General features: G+C 43.9%; 1 long non-coding RNA gene across 1 annotated transcript in view; it reads right to left on the minus strand.

The window, feature by feature from the left end:
• Nucleotides 1–431: 431 nt before the first annotated feature.
• Nucleotides 432–12,945, minus strand: part of LOC120970329 (uncharacterized) — a 28,837-nt gene continuing 16,323 nt past the window's right edge. Inside the window, exons 2-3 of the long non-coding RNA XR_012188486.1 lie at nt 1,276–1,362; nt 432–777 (exon numbers count right to left, since the gene is read on the minus strand). This is a non-coding gene — a long non-coding RNA (uncharacterized lncRNA). The remainder of the gene's footprint in view (nt 778–1,275; nt 1,363–12,945) is intronic.

Consider the following 12,945-nt stretch of genomic DNA (forward strand, 5'->3'; position numbering starts at 1 on the left):
GCGAAGGAGGAGCACGCGTGGATGTCCCTTTTGTTCTCATGCTCATACATACTAGATCGGGATCGCGCCCTGGCGCGAGGGTGCCGGTCCAAACGTTTTTTGTCAAGTAGGGAATGCTTAGCCAGTAGCAATACATGTATATCATATGTATTCATATATGGTAACAATACAGCGAAAGAGAAACATTCAAACATGATAGAAGTGAGACATAATACTACTCAGTACCAGCATGAAACTATAAGGCATAATCGATCTCAGTTCGTTCATTAGATTAAAAAAAGTCACTCGATAGGAAGCTCGAAATCAAAAGCGCAGCCATTCGATACGATGGTTAATAACAAAAGTGATATAATATGAGAAAGTTATTGGAGTAGAAACATAATAAAGAAGAAGCAACTAAGCATGTTAACAAACATGACCAAATGGAACACCCTAAGGTGATGGACAATTGTTGATCTAGTGATCCATAACGTATACGTGCCTTCCACTGCCCTCAGAATTGTTACAGGGAACCTCACATGGATCCTGGCACACTTGTATAAATTTCTCTCATGCAAAGTGTCCACAAACATGTCTATGACCTCATTAGGCACCGTCTCGTTGGCATGATTTCCCTACAGAAGAGCACACATGTATACTCTTGATAGGGCCATCATCAAAGCCACCCCGCTGGTACCATAGCCTGGAGATTCGCAGGTAGATGTGCTGGTTCCACACGGCCGAGAAAATGCCAGATAAGTCGACAAAATTGTACAGAAGCAGAGGGGGTTGGATAATCTATGGCACATATGAAAGAAAAACCAGTTTTAGCACAAGTTTTAGGTAAGAATGATACTTGGACAGTAAATAAAAAAAACTGATTAGAGTTATTTCTCAGTTTAGATAGAATGGAAAGAACCAATGATTGTTTACATATAGCAGAATTATGTCCGTGTTCAGATCAAAAAGAAATAGGCACCGATTGTTTCCATATAGCAGAATAAATGCTAGGTGAGTAATTTGTTGATGCCAAAATAACATAATTAGATACATATCCATAATTAGTTAAAACCATGGAAAGAAATCATATATAGTATAAGCTGGAAGACATAGTACGTCAAATCTGAAGGAGAAGCACTCTAGATAACAACCATTGATTTGATAATCAGCAACATCAATATAAATGAGAACAATCTTTAACCGTAGTGTCCTATACAGCACCCGGAAAACACAATTAGCTTACTCTACCTATATAACTTTCTTGGAGAGGTCGAACGAGAGAAAGATGAAGGGTACCTGACCAATGGGGACGAGATCACTTCTTTGGTGTGCCCCCGCTCCGGTCAAACCACAAGACAACCCTCCACCACGGCACCGACCGAACTGCAAACCATATAGAAACATCAATAGTCATCTTTAGTTCAGCTAGGTTGATATATGGCAATGGGAATCAAATAAGTTGTGTGTCTAGTATGCATCAGTATTTAGTAGTCAACTTTTTTGCAACACTATAGAAACTGAACTTGTAGTAAAATTTTTCTCACCACCAAGGATCAATGCACTTTTAAAAAAATATCAATTTAGAAACCAAATGCATCACCAGAAAGATATAAACATATGGTTTAATATAAATATATATGGCCTGTTTGGATGCTGCCCGAGCCAACCCTGCCAATCACGGGGGCACCAAAATTTTGGCAGAGCAATCGGCCGCCTGCTTCTCGCCAAATAACTGGCGTGGAATTGAACTGAGATGTGGAGCTAGCCTGGGCACGCCAAAGAATCGGCGTCCATCCAAACGCATAGCAACCACTCTGTCAACGACCAATTTTGTGGCACGGCGGCTCTGGGATCCAATCCAAACAACCCCATAATAGAGCAACAAAGAAATTGTCCGCTGGGATTGAGCTGACCTAATGATAAGGCAAGATGATTTCCATATCGGATATGCACAGCCCACAAAACTTAAACCAAAATTTAAGTGCCCAGATGCAATATCATGCATAGTTCTAGATAATGAACAATGACGTAGAGATCGATGAAAATCTAGGTTCCACTTGGTTCTTCAGAAACCAAGAACAAAATGTACAAAGTAACAAAATTATATATTTTTTCCCTTTGTAACAGGGTACGCCATGCGAGTTCTGCATCATGCCAGTTCTGAATATGGTAGGGAGGTTCAATTTATCAATTAGCTGAGGCATAGGTTGCATTTGCCTAATATATGAAGTATGTCAGATGTTAATAGATTAAGTAAATTACTTAGTACCATGGATTTCGGTGGTGAAAAACATAAAACACTATATGTATACTGAATGTTTAATTAGACAAATTCAAACTATTATTCAGAGAGCTGTTTTACGGTGATTGGGTTAGTACTTGGAGTACTTAGCAGTACTTACATGTCTGATCACGTCTGATTTTTATTAGCCGTCCGATCTTGCGGGGAATTTTAATTGATTAAATTTAATATGTTAATTGCGATAAGGGCATAATGGTCCAGGGGGAAATATCTTTTCTTGAACCGATCACCTGAGGACCAGATCCATGTCTACTCGATCCAGTTCAGAATCCTCCTCCGATGTATTCGTTGCCGCCCGCCGCTCCTGACCTTCTCCGTCCTCGACCTGCCTGGTGAGAGGAATAAATTCATCGTCCTCGTCCTCCACCCAACCAACCCCAGCCCCCACACCGTCACCGAAGAAGAAGAAGGCCGGATCTGCGCCGGCTGAATCGGCGGCGACGGCGGCGGGCGATCCCATCTCTTCGCGCGTACCATCCTTAAGGTATGAATTCGGCTTGGTGTTCTGCTCGTTCTCTTGGCCGTTGCGCCCCTCCACCGTGCATGCAGTACAACCTCAACCCCACAAGATCCGGGTAATTTAGCAGTATGCGAGATTTGTACGGACTAGAACAACGAATAGAAAGCTTCATCGTGGCATAGTTTCTCTTGAGCTAATCGCATCATGTTAGTTTAACTAAGATGTTGAGGGCATTGCTTACTTCCTTTGGTACCGCAGAAAAAAAGTGACATGCTTGACGTTTGAGATGAGATATAGTAAAGGAAGATGAGATACTGGTTCCATAGTTGACTTAATTTAGTTTATTAAAGTCATCATCACTTTAGGTTTGCATAGTGCATGAAATATAGTTTAAAGGAAGATGAGATACTACTTGTTGGGCGTTGATGATTGGTTTCCCTCACATGTCAAACGAGCAAAGTCTTTTCCATGCACTTGTCTTTGCCTATGAGCTATTTTACACCTGCAACATTGATAAACAGAAAGATGTTGATGATTGGTTTCCTTCACATGTCATATGCAGGAAGACATGGCGTATGCAAGTGATGAGAGTATGTTCGAGTATCTAAATGTTGTCAGCAAGATGTTTGATAGTGAGACTGAAGGCTATGAATTCTACAACAAATATGCTCTTGAAAAAGGTTTTAGTGTGAGGAAAAGCTACGTTGAGTGGGATGGATCCAACAAATACATAATTTTAAGGAAAATTGTGTGTAGTCGTCAAGGGTTTCGCGAAGAGAAGCACATGAAAAGAAAGATGGAAGATAGAAAGAGGAGGCCACGAAGTTTAACTCATGTTGGGTGTAATGCTAAATTGGTCATTACGAGACAGGAGGAAACCGGTCGGTGGTTTGTCAAGGATTTCATCGATGAGCACAGCCATCCTCTAGCCCCACGGGATCTTTCTTGTCTGCTGCGTTCGCATAGACGAATTAGCGATGAGCAGAAAGCGGACATTGCGGACATGGAAAAATGTGGGATCCGCAAATACCGTATTATGGATATTTTGTGCTTTCAATATGGTGGATTTGATAAGGTTGGATGCATAAAGAGGGACATTTATAATTTCTGCCATGCTAATAAGCAGGAGACAATCAGTGCCGGTGATGCTAATACGGTGATCATGCACATGATGGCGAGGCAAGAGCGAGATGTGGATTTTTTCTTCAAGTACTTGGTAGACGAGCATGGCCATCTGAAGGGACTCTTTTGGGCTGATAGTTAATCGCGACTTGACTACGAGGCTTTCGGAGACGTCATTGTTTTTGATAGCACATACAGAACCAACAAATACAATCTACCATTCGTGCCGTTTGTCGGGTTGAATCACCACCGGAGCACTGCCATTTTTGGCTGTGGTATAATTTCTCATGAAACAAGCCAGGCATACGAGTGGATGTTGCGGACCTTTTCTGATTGCATGGCACAGAAGCATCCGATATCTGTGATCACAGATGGGGACCTTGCAATGCAGAGAGCAATCAGGGTGGTCTGGCCAGACTCAAACCATAGACTATGTATATGGCACATTCAGCAAAACATTGTACGCCATCTGCATGATGACGACGTAAAGGAGGAATTCAGATCTTTCATTTATGATACTTCTTCCATTGAAGAGCATGAGATAGAATGGATATACTTCTTACAACGGAATAAAGTAACCAGTGAGGAGTCTTGGCTGCATCAGATGTATCAAATGAGAAAGTTGTGGTATGCTCCATATCTTGAGGGGCGTTGTTTCCTAGGATTGAGCAGCAATCAGAGGAGTGAGAGCTTGAACTCTGTGCTACATACGCATCTTGAGGGTAAGATGTCGTTGTTTGAAATGCTAGAGCACTATGAGCGTTGCCTTGCGTCGCGACGGATTAACGAAGCTCTCCATGACGTCGAAGCCTTGCAGTCCGTTCCATTTACAGAGGAAAATGCTTCGCCGCTTGAGAAACACGCCGCAACAGTTTTCACACCTAGTGTCTTTAAGATGGTCTTATGGAGCATAGATGCTGTCAGCAAATGTCAGATCAGAGAGATACTAGATGGATCAGAAGATTCCACTTATGTTGTGTCCAAGCAGGAAAGAATGGATAAAAAGTTTGGAGTGCGCATTGAAGAGCAAGGAGGTCTTTTGCACAGGGTGAGTTGTTCTTGCCGTAAGCTGGAATGCGCAGGCACACCATGTTCCCACATTTTTTACATATTGGGGATTTTAAAACAAACAATTCTGCCCAGTTGTTGCGTTCCCACTAGGTGGACTATGAATGCAAAATGTGAATACACACCTACCAGAAAAAACCAGATGTATGACTATTCGGTAAGCCTGCAGAGGTACTGCGAGTTGCGGAATTGTAGTCACGCCGCAAGTTTCAAGGCATGCCACTCTGATGAGGACTATCACCGTCTAATTATGCTTTTGCAAGCAAAACATCATGTCAAGCAATCAAGTTTTGAACAAGCTGACAGCAAGGAGTCAACTAATGCTCAGCATAACAACATTAGGTTTGGCCCGTTGATGCCGCACTCGGAGAAAGTTGATAAGGTTCTGGATCCCGTGCATGTGCCAGGCCGAGGTGCACCGAAGAAAAGGCTGCAGGCAAAGACAAAGAAGTCAAGATCACAGAATATCTGTGGCTATTGCAAGAATCCTGGTCAAAATCGACGTAAATGCGCTAAATTGCTAGAGGTACGAAATATGTTCATATTTATTTTTTGCATGTGTTTTACTCATAATTGATGTCCATGTGATTTATTCTATTCTTCTGTGTAGGATCTCGAGGCTGAACTGTGATGTCTACATACAGCATGAACCGACGATGAGCCAGAGAAAGTCGTGTGCCATTCAGCTTTGTGTGACGTGGTCTTTACATCCTATTTCATCGTGACAGTAATTTAGTGAAGTGCGGTTGTACTGCCATGTTACTGTATTAGTTCGACATCTTTCGTTTCCATTTTCTGTGTGTATCATTTGATGTCCAACTTTAAGAATGATGATGTATTTCGAACAGGAATAAGGGCTAGCATGGAGCACTTGTTATTGTCGAGTAGAATAATTTTTGTGATGTATTTCTGCACGCACGCACGGCCGCCAGACGGATCTCCCGCGCAATCCCACGGTCTGCATGGCTCATGCATGGCACGCCGTTTTCCTACGTCGACCCAAACACCAGCCCATCCGAGGTTGCAGCTCCGGACGGCCCACGTCACGTACGATCTCGCGCGTTGTTCTCGTGTAACTAAAAATAGTCCCACCTCGCCCCTCGACCAGCTCCTTTACCTGCTTAAATACCTTCATCGAGGTGATTTTAGCAAGCGTTGGTCCTCATTGTAGGATGAATATGATTCTTCACCCTTACTATGGTTGTCATGCATATTCATAATCATCATGCATATTCTTCATTTAGAGATCATTAATGACTGACGTATTTTTTAAATAAGCGGGGCCCAGTGGGGTGTGCTTGGAAATATTTGAGAAACCTCCATGCACGTTCATCTTTGCTGCATGCAAATCGGGCGGCAGCCGCTGTGCCAGCAGCTGTCAAGGCCTTGATGAATCACTATTCACATGCAGGTCCCCGACTCTTGCATGCAGGTGCCTGGTTTTTGCATGAAGGTCCTTGGGTCGCATCATTGGTTGAGGAAGTATCTCTAGAGTGTTTCGAACTGACATTGCCCAGGGCATAAAGAATTCAAAAAAATACAAAACCTTGGAAACCTAGCATTGTTTGTGCTAGAGATCATGTGTGCCAAAATTGAGGTGATTTGGAGGTGGTCGAAAAAATGCCCGCATTCCGGAGGGACCATTTGGTCACTTAAGCCAGTTTTTGAAAAAAGGTGAATTTTTCCACCACCTCCAAATCACCCAAATTTTCTTGTACATGGTGACACACATGTGCCAAACATGTCTATGAAAGAAATTTTTGAAAAAAATTATTTTACAATGCCCCCTTGAGGCATAGACCGATGTTTTCAGCAGTCAGTCTAGAGGGCATTATAAATTCAAAAAAATACAGAACCTTGGAAACCTAGCATTGTTTGTGCAAGAGATCATGTGTGCCAAAATTGAGGTGATTTGGAGGTGGTCGAAAAAATGCCCGCATTCCGGAGGGACCATTTGGTCTAACTTAAGCCAGTTTTTGAAAAAGGTGAATTTTTCCACCACCTCCAAATCACCCAAATTTTCTTGTACATGGTGACACACATGTGCCAAACATGTCTATGAAAGAAATTTTAAAAAAAAATTATTTTACAATACCCCCTTGAGGCATAGACCGATGTTTTCAGCAGTCAGTCTAGAGGGCATTATAAATTCAAAAAAAATTTCAAAAAATACAAAACCTTGGAAACCTAGCATTGTTTGTGCAAGAGATCATGTGTGCCAAAATTGAGGTGATTTGGAGGTGGTCGAAAAAATGCCCGCATTCCGGAGGGACCATTTGGTCTTATAACTTCAGCCAGTTTTTTAGGCATAGATCGACGTTTTGAGCATTAAATCAGGGTGTGTACAACTCTAGCTTGTTCTTGCCAAAATGCAGCATTATGGACAGGCTGCAATGGAAATAATGGTGACAAATGAAAAAAATGAAATAGACAAAAAAAGCCCGCCTACTTGCCCGCTTTCACAATTCAATGGCCTGCATACGACTAGTAACCCAATCATTTATTGGGCCAGGATGCAGAGGCCCGCCAGATTGTGAAAACAGGTAGCAAGTAGGCCCCACAGGGCAGGGACGGAGACGGTTAGGCAATATGCTGCCCACTTTAGAAAGGAACTTGAGAGGGAAAGCTCAGCCCGCTATATAAACCGGTGCTAGCTCCCCTCGCTCGGCGAGGTGGGACTAAACTCCCTGCACCCCTGGGATGTGCCCGGCGCGAAGCTCGCTTGGGCCTAATTCGGGTGGGCCGTCCCACGCCAGCCTCACCCGCTGGGTCGCTGGATGGACCGTTGGGCCATCTCGTTGTCTGCGCCTGAGGCCTGCATGCATGGGAAGGGCGGCGACGTGGGTTTGCATGCGCGGGTGGCGGACGTGCATGCATGCGAGCGAGGCGATTAAAACCTTGTTTTCACACTTTTCGATTCAACGTGGCAATTAAAACCTTGGTTTCACACTTTTTTGATCCACCCGCATGTATTCAACGTGGCAATTAAAGCCTTGGTTTCACACTTTTTTGATCCACCCGCATCTATTCAACGTGGCAATTAAAGTGGCATATGGATCGTTCGACGCGGCTAGTTTGAACGTAAGCGCGTTCGGTTCCCTTCCCTTCCCCTTTCCCTATTTAAACCACCAGCCCTCACCTTCTGCACACATCCATTTGCGCCGCCCTTCTCTTCTTCCCCAAACCTAGAGCACTCTCTGAGCGAGCCGCGAGGATGCAGTACAACGGCCCCACCTACCGGCTCCCACCGACCGTGCCAGAGAGACAGTATCCGGCCGGCGTTGTCGTGGAGAGCACGCTTCGCGTGTGGGCGTTCTCACGCTGGAGGGGTGCAAGGGGCTTTGCCCGGTGGTTCCTCCGTGCGGGCTTCGCCCACCTCCCGGCGGGCTCGCTGGTGATGTTCCGACTGGATGAAGTGCGTCCAAACTCCTGGTCTCCGCCGATAGGGCTCACCGTCACCTTCACCAACAGATTTGATGCGTACTACCTCCTCGGCAAGGTGTTTTGGTGTGGATGCGAATTCATCGCATTCACAACCCACAACATCTTCACAAACTTCGACTGCGTCTTCCCCACCCGCGACGGTATGCACACCCTCCCCTACTACATCGGCGAGGACGGGATGGAGAGGAGCACTGGAGAGGAGGCGCAGTGAAGATGGTGGTGAAGGCCCGGTCTCGTCAGCTTGTCTTGCCCTAGCGTGTTAGGGCAAGTTTTTTATCTTTTAAATATTTCTATTAAATCATGTTGTTGGTTCTACCGTGAACTTTATCTATCCGAACTATGTTATGATTTCTACCCGTCTATTTGATATGTTGTTGGTTATCTGTGTTTTGCTTGCTATTTCTATCTTCTTCCCTTGATATTTCTATCTTATTTGACGTCAAAACCAGCAAGTTTTGGGGTTAGCTCAGATTTCACGCGGCCCACGAGGGTGTGCTTGCGCGCTTGATGGAAAAAATTGGTGTCATTCAACTTAGCCGTTCGGGTAGCAGGGGATGTTCCGTCTGGGAAGACGGATTTTTTCGGCATGCTTGAAATGGACCCAAATTTTTTTTGAAACCCTTGTACCAACATGACAAGCATCCATGCCAACTGGAAATTGTTTTGCGATGTTGTATGGTTTTGTAGGCTATAATGATTACACGTGTAGATGAAAGGCACGAAAAAACAGTTTCAACAAAGACAACATAAATGATTTTTTTACAAGTTTTATAGATGGAAACTTCTTTAGATGCAATGCCATCTCACAAACAACTCAGAAACAACTGTATGATTGATCATAAAACACATGCATTGTTGTTCAAAGAACTGTCTCATGAATAAATTGTACCATAATTGCGAACATAGTGTGAAACAAAAAAAAATGTTTGTTTGCAACAAAATAATCCTGGTTTGAAGCTTAAACTGGTTGAAAAACAATTGAGCCTACTCCATATGGTCTTCTGCACTGCCAAAATCCAGTGACCTCTTGCGTTGCGACGTTGGAGATTGCGTCGGGCTTGGCGACGACCCATGTGCTTCAATCTTTTTCTCTTTAACATCAATGTAACCATACAACTGAAGTTGTTCTTGTTCTTTCTCCGCCAACTCTCTAGCAAGACCCTCTATTTCTTGGATTCTCACTTCCTGTAGAAAACCTTAGGAATTGTATTAGGAAGAACTTAAAAATGACGTAGCCATAAACTAGATGCATGTAACATGTAAAATTTGAACCTCTGGATCAATGTCATCCTCGGGAAAACAACCCGTAGTTCTATTGTACACAATGTACAGGTGACATGTCTTGCTGCCATTCAGATCAGAAAGCATTTTTTCTACATCATCTGGTCCTGCAATCAAGAACATTCCTTCTGGCAGCTTCCACGCAGACCCGGGTAAGAAGTAGTATAGTTCTGCTCCCAGTTTGCAACCAAAAGTATCTCTCATTTCACTCATAATGAGATCGTAGGTCACTTTGGCGGGTTCAAAAATTCAGACTTCTGCCGGGTGTTCATCAAAGTATGCTCTCGGGACATGTGACATCTCATCATCCCTACTAACAAAAAAATTCCATGACCAGCACCTAGTATCTCACATCAGAGTTAATACATTCAATGAGTAAAGGGGCAAACATAATTTTTTATGTGCATAGCAACATTGCGGTGTTGTTACCTGCTTTTGTGGAATGTATCCTTCATGTGGAGTGACTGGGGATTGTGCCATCTCAAACCTTCTCACCTTGTTATGTGGAATGTATCCTTCATGTGGTGTGACTGGGGACTCTGCCATCACACGTTTCTTATCCTGCGTATGAAACGTCGACAGTGGGTTTACACACAAATTTTAAAAGGTCATACCATATCTTGGGTATGGCATCGTTGTGAGGTACTTACAAGGGGAGAATTGAAGATATGTTGTTGGGGTGGAGTGATGTGGCATTGAACGGGTGACTCTATCGCAATGTCTCGAGTGGATGGCGACTGTGCCGTCTCATGATGCTTAGCCTACATACAATCGCCGACATAAGGTTGCCACAAATTGAAGATGTTTGTATCATAGAATACGTAGGTCCTTAATATATAGAATCGGTGCGAGATACTTACAGGGGGAGAAAAATTGAAGACATGTTGTCGGGGTGGCCGTGAGATCGCACGGGCTTCTAACATATGTCCTTCCAAACGGACCTTCTCCAGCATGGCCTTATAATCCATGTCCGACCGCTCCTGTAGCAGCTTGCTGTCCATATCCGAACGTGCCTGCAACACATAGGCATCCATCCTGACTCACTCTGTCTGTATAATACTGTCCACAAGCTTCCGGTCCTTCTGCAACGTTTGATGCATTTCCTTGTAGCCAAGGAAAAACTTTTTTCCATGTCCTCACAGTCCCGCCTATACTTTTCTTCAATCTCAAGACGCATCTTCGCCATCTTACGGGAAAACTCCTCACGCTCCTCCTTTATCATCCAGTCCACGTATGAACGTTCTTTTTTGAGTTTCTTATCTACCTCAGCGCGATCCTTTTGCACCTTCAAGTCGATCTCCCGGCACGCTTCATGCAAAGACTTGTCGTACTCCGCACGGTTGTTATGTGCCTCTGATACCATGGTCCCTACAACAACACATATACCATAGTATGAAAACTGTATCCACAACCTCATCCAACTAATTCCTAACAATACCACCGAGAAAATATATTCATAACCAGTTCGTACGAACAATACTACAAACTATCAATCAAAAAGCTCTTGCATGACATCCTGTACTCCAATTACACCAGAACTACTCACCTATGGCAAAGGCTGTATTTTCTAATCTCTTCGGAAATGACTTCTTGGTCGAATCAATGGAAAAAATAATCAGCACTGCAATCGAAGATGGGAGGAGCCGTGGAGGAGACCTTTTTAATCCGGCGTCGGCGTGGTCGCTTGAGAAGCGATGGCGCGATCCCGGCGATGGCTATGTGAGGAGAAACAAGGTAGATGGGGGTGGTTAGGATAGGGTTGATATGCGGTAGAATGGGCAGGTATATATCCGTGATTGTAGGGTTAATTAGTTATTTTGAAGTAATGCACTTCGATGCAAGTTTTTTTTAACGAGCACGATCTTTTGGGGGCTTCCAAAACATGTGCACTGACCGCGGGTCCAACCACATATCACAGAAGCCCGAGCCATCGCCGTGCCCGTGCCAACCCGCGGCCCACCATTGCCTCCCATTCCCTTGCCCAACCAAATTGTTATTCTTCTCCGGCGATGAAGCCTGCCATCGTCGGCGGACGGTGAGAGACGAGAGATGTCCATGTCCAGTTCGGCCTCTCCGTCATCATGGCCGCGGTATGGTTCACTACCGATGACCAGATGCCCCGACTGCCCACGCATCGCGCCACTGAAGCGTTTGACAGCCATATCGGAGAAGAATGGAAACCATGGGCGGGAATTTGTGAAATGCGAGAGCAAACCAGAAGCGGGGAAGGTTAAATCTATGTTCTGTTGTGTCTTTTTGCTATGAATTCTGACCCCAGATTTATTTATATTTCCTCGGAATTGGTATTTAGGGTTTCCCTTCCCTTTTCAAGAAGCTGAAAACATGCAAGCATTTTGAGTGGCTGGATGAATACGTTGAGAGGCTTCAAACGGATGGCTTAATTGATTTGAGGCACGGGGCAACCCTAGAGGTAGATCTGCCATCGGCGGTGGATAATAAGGGCTATGCCAATGTTCCTCCGATGGTGGCGGATGCGGAACTCAAGGTGGAATTGAAGAAGATCAACAAGAACTTAAGGCAGTTGATCGATCTGAAGAAGCACGCAAATCTGATGGCCGCGGGATTTTATTTTTCAATAATTGTTGTGGGATTTGTTTACTTGTTGATCATCAGTCGTTAGTAGTTGTTAACAAATTATTTCAGTCAGCTTCTGTATAAGCAATGTCATGTGTGCTTAATGCCTTGTATGACCAGACAAAGGAAAAGCTCATTTGAAATATATTGGAAAGGGCAAATAAAATTGAAAACTGATTTCTTGTTTCCAAAATAAAATTTGTAACTTATTGTTCTCTAAAAAAGGAAGAGCAATAAATTCCTTCCACGAATTTCCAGAAATAATTGTCAACCCATTTTTGTTGGTAATTACGTGATATGTTTGGCGCAATTAGTGGCTAACTGTTTTTTTGAGGAATAGTGGCTACTTGGTTTGATACATGCCAAACGTTACGTTCAGATTAGTTGCATTATTTCGTTCATTTTTTACCCAAAAAATCTATACAAAGTGTTAATTGGACAATGTGAACAATGTGGCACGAAGATTGTCGGCCGAGCCAGTGGATGGACCGGATCGATGGTACCGGATGGAATCCATTGTAAACCAACCCTAAACCCTAAACCCAAAAACCCAAAAAACCCTGAACCCTAAACCCTGATAACCCTAACCCCCCCCACACAAAACCGTAAAAACATTCAAAATTTTGCCCCACATGGAAACCATTATGCATGAATTCTGTATGGGGTCATGGGATGCCATGAAGAAAGTTTGGGA

This window comes from Aegilops tauschii, chromosome 7 (assembly GCF_002575655.3).
Source record: "Aegilops tauschii subsp. strangulata cultivar AL8/78 chromosome 7, Aet v6.0, whole genome shotgun sequence".
In the NCBI taxonomy this organism is placed as follows: domain Eukaryota; kingdom Viridiplantae; phylum Streptophyta; class Magnoliopsida; order Poales; family Poaceae; genus Aegilops; species Aegilops tauschii.